This window comes from Lithobates pipiens, unplaced genomic scaffold (assembly GCF_037356315.1).
Source record: "Lithobates pipiens isolate NorthernLeopardFrog02 unplaced genomic scaffold, aLitPip1_a1.2 Scaffold_18, whole genome shotgun sequence".
In the NCBI taxonomy this organism is placed as follows: domain Eukaryota; kingdom Metazoa; phylum Chordata; class Amphibia; order Anura; family Ranidae; genus Lithobates; species Lithobates pipiens.
The window spans coordinates 27,127,672-27,142,630 of record NW_027507758.1 but is presented as its reverse complement, the minus strand read 5'-3'; positions in this window follow the sequence as shown (position 1 = coordinate 27,142,630).

The following is a 14,959-nucleotide window of genomic DNA, read 5'->3' as shown; positions in this document are numbered from 1 at the left end:
AACTTCCCTTACAAAGTATATGGCCTATACCAGTGATGGCGAACCATGGCACCTCAGATGTTTTGGAACTACATTTCCCATGATGCTCATGCACTCTGCAATGTAGTTGATCATCATGGGAAATGTAGTTCCAAAACATCTGGAGTGCCAAGGTTCACCATCACATGGCATATACAGTCAATCCCATTGATTCAAACAACTATACAGCCATTGAAGCCAGAACTGGGGTTGATTTACTAAAGGCAAATAGGTTGTTCACCTTGTAAGGGAAGTTTCAGATTCCAAGAGAATTTGACCCAGAGCTTAGTGGTGAAGTTTTACTTTGCAATAAATACCCAATCACATGCAAGAACAACAAAAAAAAAACGGTATTTTTCGTTAAAGATGATAGGATGATGGAAGCCAGCAGAGCTTCACTTACTAAGCTCTGTAGCTAATTCCCTTTAAATGTGAGGAGTCTATTTGTCTTTAGTAATTCAACTCTACTACTGAACAGATGTGCATTAGCGCCATTTACAACCATGGCTAAACTATGAACATTCATAGGTGTGAAGTCAAAACTTTTTTTTTTTATTATTAATTTTGGATAGAGTAGAAAATAGTTAAAACCCATGCAAAGGGGCTTCCATGGGTTTTACTCTATAATCTGTGTCCCAGTGAGACAACTTCCCTTAGCCCTTGTGCACACGGTCAGACATTCCTACAACAAAATCCGTTGGATTTTTTCCGAAACTGATGTATGCAACACACGGTCAGACAAAGTTGTCGGAAAATCTGATTGTTCAGAACGTGATGACATTATTTAGTTACGACGGGACTACGTTCAGGCCAGTAGCCAATAGCTTTGGTCTAGGAATTTGATCTGAGCATGCGTGGTACTTTGTCCGATCGGAATTCTCTACAAACGATCGGACAAAGTTCGATCAGATCATGCTATCGGAAATTTTTTATATCCAGCTCTCAAACTTTGTTGGTCAGACATTCCGATGTAAAAAGTCCAATGAAGCCCACACACGGTCGGATTATCCGACAACACGGTCCGATCGGACATTTTCCCTCAGAATGTCCGACCGTGTGTACAAGGGCTTTGTTTCCTGTCCTGCAGACACAATGGCAAGTAACAGTAAATATCTCCAAACTATTGGAAATCCGGGACTGTCTTGTTACACAATGCCCCACCAATCTTCCCAGCTTCCCTGGGACTGTCCACATAGAAAATACCTCCCAACCTTCCCAGCTTCCCTGTAACTGTCCCCTTAGACCAGTGACTTGCCTTTCTCCAGCCCTTTGAGGCACTATTTCTTCCACTGACACCAGTGTTGGGGCACTATTCCTCCCCTAAATACCAACAATGGGGCACCATTCCTCCCCTAAGTACCGACAATGGGGCACTATTCTTCCCCTAAGTACCAACAACGGGGCACCATTCCTCCCACTGATACCACCAATGAGGCACAATTTCTCCCACTGAGGCCAATGATGGGGCATTGTTTACCCCTACTAATGCCAGGAAGTATTTTAATCTCACTGGCCACAGTCTGACCCCCCCCCCCAAATGCCTGAAAGACTGTTAACTAACCCTTTGCTTAGAAGGTTTGGAGACCACTGTTTTAGACCATGGATGCTTAACCTGTTGGCCTCCAGCTATTGCATAACTACAAGTCCCATGAAGCATTGCAACGCTGCCAGTTACAAGCATAACTTCCAAAGGCAGAGGCAATTCCGTAACAGCTAGAGAGTCACAGGTTGAGTACCCGTTCCTTAGACCATGCCCCCCAACCTTCCTGGCTTCCCTGGGGCTGTCCCCTTAAGGGCCATGCCCCTCCAACCTTCCCCAGGACTGTCCCCTTAAACCACGCCCATCCAACCTTCCTGGCCTTGACATGACTCCCCTTAAGCCACGCCCCCTAACCCTCCCGGCTTCCATAGTACTGTACTCCTAAGAGCATCCCCCCCCAGCCTTCCTGGCTTCCCTGAGTCTGTCCCCTTTAGTCACCCCCTCCCAACATTTCTGGCTTCCCCAGGACTGTCCCCTTAGACCATGGTCCCCAACCTTCCAACCTTCCCTGGGACTGTCCATGCTGTGTCCCGGACTTGAATGTTAGAGTGCTTGGTCCAGTACCCAACTCCAGCTCTCTGCAGAATCATGGTGAGCTCCTGCCCAACAGAATCTGTATATTCCTGGCAGCAAAGATAGGAGAAGAGATGGAACAGCAGCCTGAAACAAACTTCGGAGCAAGGTAAATGTAAGGGTAATGGGAAAACCTATGGAAATGTTATATCATATTTGTGGTATTTCTAATGATTGTAACATCCAATAACTGATTTGCATGTGGTTGATATGTCTTGAAACAATCTGTTTGAATTGTAAATAATAAAAATGATGTATTTTTTATATATATATTTAGGTGTATTTAGGTGTATGAATTGTTAATGTAGACTGACACCTTTTATAAATCCTGTTTTTTCAGAAATTTATTGGAGAAACTTTAGGACAGATATCAATTGGTTTACTGATTAACCTTGCAAAAATAAATAAATAATATATAATTTTTTTTTGGGATGAACAGTTCCCTAGAGGTAGCCAGTGAAGAAAATGAAGCAAGTCAATTAAAATCAATTTCTGTAAAATAATATGTTTTTTCAAAATAAATATTAAACTCATTTTTCTTTAGTGTCTTCCACAAGAGGGAGCAGGCTCCGAGTTTTCAAATCCCCTAAGGGTAGATTTGTTAAGTACGTTTTTCATAAGCTTGCCATTCGTGTTATTATTTCACATAAGTAGCTGGAAAATAATGATACTTTTTCCATTTCTTATTCCCCTCATTTATGCTATAGTTGTATCATATTTTACTTTTTATTTTTGATTTATAAAGTAGTAACCGTCTTCTAGCAGACTCTCGAGGGATTCTTTGAATTATTCATTGCTATAGAAATAGTTGAAATGAAGAATAAATAACCGAATTTAAAGGTTAAATTTGCCGTCATTACGACACACCCAACCTGAGAAAATTAAAAAAACAAAAAACAAAACAGGCCGGCCGTTCATCACGTTAATCAGTCAAACGTTATAAGCTAGATTTATTTTGGCATATTATTAAAAACTCCACTTAGACCCGTGCAGTAGTCATGATTACCGGTTGGTTTGGACAGGTGGACAGACCATGGTACCTCTTCTTGGAATAATTAAAGAAAAGTTTCAGCGGGCCAAGAAACTAATACATTATCAATTTAGGTCCACACTCTTTAGTATGAGTGGCAGCACCTACACATAAAGGTTAAAGGTCAATTCCCAGGAGATATTCAAGTATATCATATAGGCTTTACAATTTCAGTGTAATTCCAAAAGTAATTTTCAGTCTTGAAAATACACTATTTTGCCGAAAGTATTGGCACACCTGCCTTTAGACGCACATTAACTTTAATGGCATCCCAGTATTAGTAGGGTTCAATATTGAGTTGGCCCACTGCGCAGCTATAACAGCTTCAACTCTTCTGGGAAGGCAGTCCACGAGGTGTAGGGGTGTGTCTATGGGAATGTTTGACCATTCTTCCAGAAGCGCATTTGTGAGGTCAGACACTGACATTGGACGAGAAGGCCTGGCTTGCAGTCTCCACTCTAATTCATCCCAAAGGTGTTCTATTGGGTTGAGGTCAGGACTCTGTGCAGGCCAGTCAAGTTCCTCCACCCCAAACTCGCTCATCCATGTCTTTATGGACCCTGCTTTGTGCACTGGTGGAGTGGGGGATTATGTTGTGGGTTTATTTTTCAGGGGTTGGGCTTGGCCTCTTAGTTCCCCTTAGTTCCAGTGAAAGGAACTCCTAAGGCATCAGTATACCAAGACATTTTGGACAATTTCATGCTCCCAACTTTGTGGGAACAGTTTGGGGATGGTCCCTTCCTGTTCCAACATAACTGCGCACCAGTGCAGAAAGCAAGGTCCATAAAGACATGAATGAGTGAGTTTGGGGTGGAGGAACTTGACTAGCCTGCACAGAGTCCTGACCTCAACCCGATAGAACATCTTTGTGATGAATTGGAGTGGAGACTGCGAGCCAGGCCTTCTCATACAACATCAGTGCCTGACCTCACAAATGCGCTTCTGAAAGAATGGTCAAACATTCCCATAGTGACACTATCACTATGCGAGTTAGCTGTTGCTGTTGCTGCTAGTGTCCTGATTGCTTCCTCTGAGGGTATGGAACGGAGGATCCAGGAAGATCCAGGCTGACCACAGTACATGTTAATAGCACGGCACTGATCTTATCTTAATCCGCGGGTGTTCCATGCTCCTTACTCTATACCGGTGTGTGTCCAGAGGTGATCGAAAGGCAGGCGCTTCAGCCCAAGAGCCAGGAGGAGCCAAGAGCCAGGGAGAGTCAGACTGTATAAAAATCTCCTCCTTGATTACTGCTGTTTGCCCTTAAACCAAACATGGAACAAAACTAGTACAATCTGTGTAGCCAGGTTTGGCTATAATCAATCCCTTTCTCCAGAGCTCTTTATTTACATTGATCTTTCAATAGTTTTTTCTCACTGCTCTATCCTTCACCCACACAATCCCTTTTTATATACAGCAAAGCTGATCAGTCTCTGGTCCTACCTGCACATAATGTCCTCTGTATGATGTGTCAGTCTGCTCCTTACTGTCCAACACACTTCAATAGGCAGCTCCTCTATCCCCCGACTGGTGTACACTCACTCTACTTCCTGGTCTGAGTCACATGGTGTGCACATCAATCCCAGCATGCTCTGCTCCTCTCCTCTCCTCTCCTGCCTCATCCTCACTTGAACAAAGCAACTCCCATTCTTAGTATACTACGGGCGGAAGCCGTTCGGCGATTTGGTTTGTGAGGTGAATCTTGTGATTGCATTGACGTGGCGCTTCCCATAGTGCACTGTGTCTGGCGCCTGGGCACAGTGCACTTAGTTAAAGGACATTTTTTTCTTTAAAAAAAGTGTGACTACGGGGGGGGGGGCCCGGGCACCCCCTATGGACGGGCCGCCACTGGTCTCTAACCTGGAATCTGCAGTAGATAAAGTGAACGTGCGTATGGATGAATTGGTAGTATCGAACTCCGTAACACAGCAAAAGTTTACTTCAATTCTGCTACAGGTAGATGATTTGGAAAATCATAGCCGGAGGAATAATATACGCTTTCGAGGTATTACCAAAAATGTTGAAGAAAAATTGAGACCGATGATACAGTCTATCTATAATAACATCTTGGGTAAACCCCCTGAACTCATAATAGGCAGAGTACATCAAGTTACTCCTTATAAGAGCCCCCAGGGGTTAGGTCCATAAGATGTCCTTTGCCGCATACATTTCTTCAATATAAAGGATGAGATCATGCCCCGAGCATGGCAGCTGGGCCAGTTTTAATGTGCTGAAGTACTGATATCGATCCTCTCAGATATATCAAGGAATACATGACGTATGCCAGGATGCATGCATCCACTCTTAGACCAGATCAAAGCATCTGGGGCCACATATTCTTGGGGGCACCTATTCCATTTGAGGGTCAAGAAAGACAACCAGTCTTTTCTACTTCACACTCAGGATCAGCTTCAAGATCTATTTTGTGTTTTTTGGGGTGTGAACCAATACATGTTCCTAATTGGTTGGATCCTACTTGAGTTTGCTGGGTATTTTTTTTTGGCTCTCTATTTTTCGGTTGGTGCTTTTTAGGTTTTTACACTTGTATTGTACTACACTGTATATTTCTGTTGGACATGCTGGTTCGGGCACTTTAATGAATGATTCCTGAAATTTGTTAGGCCCCCAGTTTCTATCAACATGCCTGGAGGAAACTGGATATCACTAAAGCCCCGGAGGAGGAAGCACTATAGTACTGGTTTCTCCCAGTCCCATTGGGCTAGGGTGGGAGAGTTGTGTTTTTTTTCTTTCCTTCTTCCCCCCCCCCCCCCCCCCATCTCCATCCCAATTTTTTTTTTTTTAAGGGGGAATCATGGCATCTGTTTCTCCTGGGGTACAATGGACCACTCCGGTAAGGTTAACTTCCCTTAATGTGAAGAGCCTTAACATCTCAGAAAAAAGATCCAGGTTATTCAGAGACTTGACAAAAATGCGGAGTCAGATTGTATTCCTCCAGGAAACACACTTCTGTGCCAGGTAAATCCCAAAAATGAGTAACAGAGCTAATCCAGTGGTTTATCACAGCACAACGCCGATCTCTTAAGCTAAGGGATTTAGTATTCTCATAGCAAGGTCTCTTCCATGGTCGCTAGGCACACATATCACCAATGAGCAAGGTAGATTCTTGATTGTTAAGGGTGTAATCGGAGCTACCCGGGTAACTCTGGTTAATGTGTACTTTCCAAATTTCGAATAAGCTTTTTTAAAGTCACTGGTCCCACTGATCTTGAAGCATAGTGATGGTGTATTGATTTTTGGAGGGGATTTTACCTTTGCATATGATCCACTCTTAGCCCCTGTACACACGGTCGGAGATTTCGACAACCAAATCCGTCGGATTTTGTCCGTCGGATCTTGTCCGAAACTGTTGCATACATACAGTCGGACTAAGGTGACGAAAAATCCGATCATTCAGAACGTGATGGCGTAATTTCGTTACGATGGGACTACGTTCAGGCTAGTAGCCAATAGCTTTGATGTAGGAATTTGATCTGGGCATGCGTGGCACTTGGTCCGATCAAAATTCTCTACACATGATCGGAGTATGTCCGATCGAACCAGTTGGTCGGGAAATATTTCCAACAAGTTGGAAAATTGGGTCCGACAGATATTCCGATGGAATCAGTCCGATGCATACCACACACAGTCGGATTATCCGACAACACGGTCCGATAGGACACATTCCGATGGATTCTCCGACCGTGTGTACAAGGGCTAAGATGTTTCAAGGGGTGTATCTCATTTATCATTTTTCTTATTCAAAGCGACTAAAGGCAGAATTAAATCTTCAACTGGTAGATGTATGGCGCCTACAACACCCCAATGTCAGAGATTACACCTTTTTCTCTTCAGCCCATTCATCATACTCAAGAATTGATTACTTCTTCCTTCCACAAAAAGATCTGGACAGAGTTCGAGCCACTACAATTGATCCAATTTTGTTCGCCGATCATGGACCGGCTCATTTGAATATAGACCTAAACAGTGGCCACAAGGACCCTGTCTTGGAGACTTAGTGACACACTGTTAAAAGACCCTTCTACCATTACCGGTATTCTTCAGGGTTTAGGAATACTTTAGACAGAATGACCAACCCAATATGTCTTCAACAATATTGTGGGAGGTACATAAATGCTTTATAAGAGGAATTTTTATTAAACACGAAGCTAGGATAAAAAAACGGAGGCGGTCAGAAATTGCAACGTTATTTTTGAGGATTAGTAAATTTGAGGCTATTCATAAAAAAAAAAAAAACACTAGCTATGCAGACACAGAAAGAATAAGGCCGCGTACACACGCGCGGACTGTTCGCCCAACTTTGTCCGCTGAACAGTGTTTGGGCGGACAGTCCGCTCGTGTGTGGGCTTTCAGCGGACAGTTTCAGCGGACAGTTTGACGAACAAGGTTTTTCGGAAATTCCGTAAAACTGTCCGCTGAAACCTTGTTTGAGCGAACAGTCCGCCTGTGTGTAGGCTTGTTCGACAAACTAAGTTCCGCGCATGCTCAGAAAGGCTTAACACGCCGAAAGTTATAATGCAGTGTATAGGACGTCGTATTTTTCGTCCCGTCGTACATGCCGTTCACGTCATCGCGCACGGTTTCAGCAAACTGTTCGTTCGTCGTGTGTGGCCATGTCCGTCCATGCTAATTTTGAGCGGACTGTTTGCCGAAACTGTTTGACGGACAAAGTTGGGCGAACAGTCCGCGCGTGTGTACGCGGCCTTACTCTCCCTACGCCAGCAGTATAATCAAATCGCAAATATAGAAGTGAGGAAAATATTGAGCCGATATAAACAGCCTGTCTATGAGTATGGAAATAAACCTGGTGTTCTTCTAGCTAGGGCACTGAAAGGGTCTCAAACAAAACTGCATATTACTCATATTACGGCTGAGTCTGGCAATAAGTTGTCAGACCCAGCGACTAAAGCTCAGGAATTTCAAAAATTCTACTGGAGGCTTTATAATCTTCACAACATCCAATCCAAGCAAAGCTCTACCCGGGCAGATTTGATATCTTCTTCTTTTTTTACATCTTCAGGTAGGCCCTCACTTCCGTTAGAGGTAATTGCGGGAATGGAAGCCCCTATAACAAATAAAGAACTGACCTCGGCAATAGAATCATCTAAGCCAGGGAAGGCCCCCAGCCCAGATGGGCTAAATCTTACTTACTATAAAACTTTTCAGGATGTTCTTTCTTCTTATTTTTTACGTGCCTGCAACTCTAGTTAAGCTAACAGGGGATGCTCTAAGGGTCCCACATTATTGTGACCCCCAAGCAGGATAAAGATCACACTCAATGTGGGAATTATCAGCCTATAGCACTTTTAAATGCTGATTTAAAAATATTTTCAAAAATCTTAGCTCACAGGTTATTGCCATATTTCCCTCATCTTGTCCATGCAGACCAGGTAGGCTTTATCCATCAAAGAGATGCCAGGGATAATACTATAAGGGTGATAGATTTGATCCACACTGCACACTGAGAGAGCCAGCCCTTTCTGCTTCTATCAACAGATGCTGAAAAGGCCTTTGACCGGGTGGATTGGCAATTTTTATGTTCCACCCTTAGACATATTGGCCTGGGGGAACGAATGCAGTCTTGGATTCAGGCACTATACATGGGTCCTACAGCGGCCGTGTTGATTAACGGGGCTCGATCAGAGTATTTCTCTCTGTCTAATGGGATGAGACAAGGCTTCCGCCTCTCCCCATTAATGTTTGTGTTAACCCTAGAACCATTTCTATGCAAAGTATGATCAGACCCTTTGATCAGTGGTCTTCAGGTCTTAAAAACGGAGCATAAAACTGCGGCATATGTGAATGATCTCCTATTTTTTCTTACCAAACTGGAGGTTTCATTACCACGCCTACTCCATTGCCTGGCTCAGTACAGAGATCTTTCTAATTTCTCTATAAACTATGCTAAATGTGAAGCGATGAGTATTCTTTTCCCCACAGAGTGTATTGCTAAGCTACAAGGCGTTTACTGATTCAAGTGGGTTCAGTCCTTTTTTGAAATAAATGGGGGTTAAATTGATACCATTCGGTCATTATTCTGTACTCCTACTCTTGGACCTTTCCGCTGCCTTTGATACAGCTGACCACCCCCTCCTCCTCAAAAAACGAAATTTGCTTGGTCAATGGAGCCGGCGACATTGACTTCCTTTGCTAGTCCCGTCTACCTGGAGTCGCGTTCAAAATGAACTGACTTTTCTCCGTGTGTGGGCAAGTCCATTCATTTCAAAAGTCCGGCGGACTCCCGCCATAGTACGGCAGTTTGTCGGCCTGAAAAGTCCGATCGTGTGTGGGAAGGTCCGCTCGTTCGGAAAGTCTGGCGGACCTCTGCTGCAAAGTCCTGCCGGTTTGTCTGCTGGACTAACTCCGCCGGATAGTCCGATCGTGTGTAAGCGGCATCACAACTCCACTCAAACTCCTCTTACCATTGGGATCACCCAAGGTTCTGTCCTTGGACCTCTACTATTCTCTATCTACATGTCCTCCCTGGGTCAGCTGATAGCCTCCCATGGCTTCCACTACCATTCATATTCTGATGACACTCAACTCTATCTCTCTGCCCCTCAGCTCACCCCATCAAATGGTCTCCTCACGCATCACTGATTTACTAACAGACATATCAGCCTGGATGTCAAACCACTTCCTTAAACTGAATCTATCATAAACTGAGCTCTTAATATTTCCTCCTCCACGTGCCCCTTCCCCTGACTTCTCTGTCAAGATCAATGGCACATCTATCAGTCTATCCCCACATGCCAGGGGTAACCTTAGACTCTGAACTGTCCTTTCAGGCCCACATCCAATCCCATTCCAAATCATGCCACCTTAGCCTCTGCAAAATTTCCACAATATGCCCCTTTTTAACGAATGACACCACCAAGCTTCTAATTCACTCCCTGGTTATCTCTCACCTTAACTACTGCAACTTCCTCCTCATTGGATTACCTTTACATAGACTATCCCCCCCTTGAGTCCATAATAAATGATGCTGCTGCAAGACTCATCCACCTTACCATTCAGTGTCCTCCACCCCTCTCTGACAATCCCTCCACTGGCTTCTACTCACCCAACTAATAAAATTCAAAGTACTAACAATAATTTACAAAGCCATCCATAACTCTGCCCCCAGCTACATCACTAACCTAGTCCCAAAATACCAACCAAACCGCTATCTTTGGTCCTCTCAAGCAGGGCTGTCTTAATAAGTGGGCACCCCTTCCAGCAGGAACGGCCTGTGTAAGGTCAGGATACAGCATCTCAACTGGATTTAAGTCCGGGCTTTGATTAGGCCACTCCAAAACCTTAATTTTGCTTTTTTTTAACTCTTTGGAGGTGGACTTGCTGTTGTGTTTCGGATAATTGTCCTGCTGCATAACCCAAGTGCACTTGAGCTTGAGGTTACGGACTGATGGCCGGACACTCTCCTTTAGGATTTTCTGGTAGAGCTCAGAATTCATGGTTCCATCAATTTTGGTAAGTCGTCCGGGGCCTGAAGCTGCAAAGCAGCCCCAGGCCATCACCCTACCACCACCATGTCTGACTGTTGGTATGATGTTCTTGTTATGAAATGCTGTATTCGTTTTATGCCAGATGTAACAGGACGCACACCTTTCAGAAAGTTACATTTTGTCTCATGAGTCCACAGAATATTTGCCTAAAAGGCTTGAGGATAATCAAGATGTTTATGGTAAATTTGAGATGAGCCTTTGTGTTATTTTTAGCTTTGGTCTTGACACTCTCCCATGGATGCCGTTTTTGTCCAGTCTATTTCTTATTGTTGAATCATGAACACTGATCTTACCTGAGGCAAATAAGGCCTTCAGTTCTTTAGATGTTGTTCTGGGTTATTTTATGACCTCCTGGATGAGTCGTCTTTGTGCTCTTGGAGTAATTTTGGTACGCTGGACACTCCTGGTAAGGTTCACCACTGTTCCAAGTTTTCTCCATTTGTGGATAATAGCTCTCACTGCGGTTCTCTGGTGTCCCAAAGCCTTATAAATGGCTTTGTAATCCTTTCCTCATAAGACAGTCAGAGGAGAATGAAAACTCCTCCTACAAGCTTTAGCCAGACATTAATAGAAGTCACAGGACTGCTATATACTGCTGATGAGAAAAGGTATTTAGCAGTTTATATAAAATAATTGCATTTCCATGTTCTGTGTACCGTAGAGAGACCAGATATAGTGAATGCAGGTTCCTGGGTTTAGTAACACTTTAACAACTTAAGCCCCGGACCAATTGTCAGCCTAAGGACCAGAGGTCTTTTTACAATTTCGCACTGTACTGCTTTAACTGGTAATTACGTGGTCATGCAATGTTGTACCCAAACAAAATTTGCGTCCTTTTCTTCCCACAAATAGAGCTTTCTTTTGATGGTATTTGATTGTCTCTGCGATTTTTATTTTTTACGATATAAAAGGAAAAATTTTGAAAAAAAAAAAATATTTTCTACTTTTTGTTATAAGAAAAATCGAATAAACTCAATTTTAGTCATACATTTAGGCCAAAATTTATTCAGCCACATGTCTTTAGTAAAAAAAATGTCAATAAGCGTATATTTATTGGTTTGCGCAAAAGTTATAGCATCTACAAACTAGAGTACATTTTCTGGAATTTACACAGCTTTTAATTTATGACTGCCTATCTCATTTCTTGAGGTGCTAAAATGGCAGGGCAGTACAAACCCCCCCCCCCCCCAAATGACCCCATTTTAGAAAGTAGACACCCCAAGGAAATTGCTGAGGGGCAAGTTGAGCCCATTGAATATTTTTTATTTTTTTTGTCCCAGGTGATTAAATAATGACACAAAAAAAAAAAAAAGTTTACAAAAAGTTGTCACTAAATGATATATTGCTCACACATTCCATAGTTATATGTGGAATTGCACCCCAAAATATATTCTGCTGCTTCTCCTGAGTACGAGGATACCACATATGTGGGACTTTTTGGGAGCCTAGCCGCATACGGCACCCCGAAATCACTGCCTTCAGGATTTCTAAGGGTGCAAATTTTTGATTTCACTCCTCACTACCTATCACAGTTTCGAAGGCCATAAAATGCCAAAATAACACAACCCCCCCCCCCAAATGACCCCATTTTGGAAAGTAGACACCCCAAGCTATTTACTGAGAGGCATGTTGAGTCCATGAAATATTTTATATTTTGCCACAAGTTGCAGGAATATTACAAACTTTTTTTTTTTTGCACAAAGTTGTCACTAAATGATATATTGCTCACACATGCTATGGGCATAAGTAAAATTACACCCCAAAATAAATTCTGCTGCTTCTCCTGAGTACGGGGATACCACATGTGGGGGACTTTTTGGGAGCCTAGCCGTGTACGGGACCCTGAAAACCAAGCAATAACTAGCCACCTAGCACCAGTGACACTAATGCAGCGATCAGAAAAACGATCGCTTAGTGACACTGGCAAAAGGGGGTGAAAGGGTTACCTGGGGCAATCAGGGGGTTAAAACCTTTATTAGGTAGTATATGGGGGTCCCTGACGCTATATAAAAACCTGACGGGGAACCTAAATAACTAAATAACTAACTGGCTATCCAGCATCACCAGTGACACTTATACGGTGATCGCTGGTGAAAGGGTTAACTCTAGGGGCAATCAGGGGGTTAAAACCTTTATTGGGTAGTATATGGGGGTACCCAACACTATAAAAATCTGGCGGTGAACCTAAAAAAATAACTACAAACCTAGTGGCACCAGTGACACTAATTCAGCAATCAGAAAAACGATTGCTTAGTAACAATGGCAAAAGAGGGTGAAAGGGTTAACTCTAGGGGCAATCAGGGGGTTAAACCTTTATTGGGGGGGGTAGGGGGCTACCCTGGACCTAACACTAACTGCCCTGACACTTTTTACTGTCACAACTGACACTAAATGCAGTGATCAGTAAATAAATTGCAGTGACACTGTGACTGGGGGGGATCGGGGGCGATCGGGGGGGTGATGGGGGGGGGTGATTTGTGTACCTACGTGTCAGTGTAGTGATTGGTGCACTTACTATGTCCTCTCCTCGCAGTCCGGTCAAAAAGACCGCCCTGAGGAGAGTGACATCACTTCCTCCCTGCCTGTGTTTACACTACACAGGCAGGGGAAGCTTCTCATTCGCCAGGAGCGATCGAGAGGGGATGGCCAGAAACCAATGGCCATCCCCTCATCGCTCCTGAAGTGAAATGGACTGCCGCAGCCAACGGGAGGGGGTCCGATCGGACCCCCCACCCGCTCGAAGGCAAGCACGTACATGTAGGTGCTTGTGCCCGTACATGCCATTCTGACGACGTATATTTACATGCGGCGGTCCTTAAGTGGTTAAAGGTAATTTAATCTGCTTTCTCTTTTAAGGAGGGGCTGGAGTTTTGTTGTAAGGTCAAACAGTTTTATAACTGACCATAGTCAGTTTTTATATAGGTTTTTAAATTGGAACACACATATGATGGACAGACCTTTCAATTGATGATTGCAATGTTATTGCCATATATATTCTGGGTTCCACTAGACCAGTTGGATTGATGTGAAAGAGCTGCACCAGATTTTGCACTCTCCAATTTTAGTAAAGCAAGCCCTAAGCCCTTGTACACACGGTCGGAGATTCCGACAACCAAATCCGTCGGATTTTGTCTGTCGGATTTTGTCCGAAACAGTTGCATACACACGGTCAGACAAAGTTGTTGGAAAATCCGACGTGAAGGCGTTATTTCGTTACGATGGGACTTCACGCTAGTAGCCAATAGCTTTGATGTAGGAATTTGATCTGAGCATGTGTGGCACTTTGTTCGATCGGAATTCTCTACACATGATCGGAGTATGTCCGATCGGAGCATTTTGTCGGAAAATTTTACCAACAAGTTGGAAAACTTGGTCCGTCGGACACTCCGACGGAAACAGTCCGATGCAGACTACACACAGTCGGAATATCCGACAAAACGGTCCGATCGGACACATTCCGTCGGAATCTCCGACCGTGTGTACAAGGGCTTAGACTGTTAGGGGTCTAGTTATTAAAAAAAATCCATCATTTGCACACCCATTGCAAATAATCCACGTTGTTTTTTTAAATATGTTTATTTCCACCTCTATTTTTCTAATTGAGGTATTTCAGGAAAATACCAAACCTCTAGATAGAGATTATGTCCATAAGAAATAAACATGTTATGCCGTGTACACACAACCGGACTTTCCGTCAGAATAAACTCCGACGGTCTTTCCCGACGGAGTCCTGCTGAAACGGACTTGCCTACACACAATCACACCAAAGTCAGTTCATTTATAATGCGGTGACATAGAACACGTACGACGGGACTAGAAAAGGAAGTCCAATAGCCAGGAGCCAATAGCTGCCCTTACGAACAGTTTTCCCAATAGGAATTGATTCTGTCAGAAAGATTTAAAACATGTTCTATTATCAAGTCCAATGAAGCCCACACACGATTGGAATATCGGATGAAATTATTCCGTCTGACCTTTTCTGACGGAAAGTCCGGTCGTGTGTACGCTGCATTATAAACAGTACGGGATTATTTGGGACAGCTGTGCGAATGCTGAGACCTTCACACATTTTCCACAGATCGGAGTAAAGAGCCAGTCACAGCAGCTGCTTACCATGTAACCAGCTGTGTCCAATCACAGCTGATTACAGTGTAAACAGAATTTGTCGGTTATCGGCATTCCTCTCCTCACGGTGACAGCACATGTGGAGAGGAGAGACGATAACCGGTAAATCCACACAGAGAACATCTACACTGATAATCAGGGCACATCAGT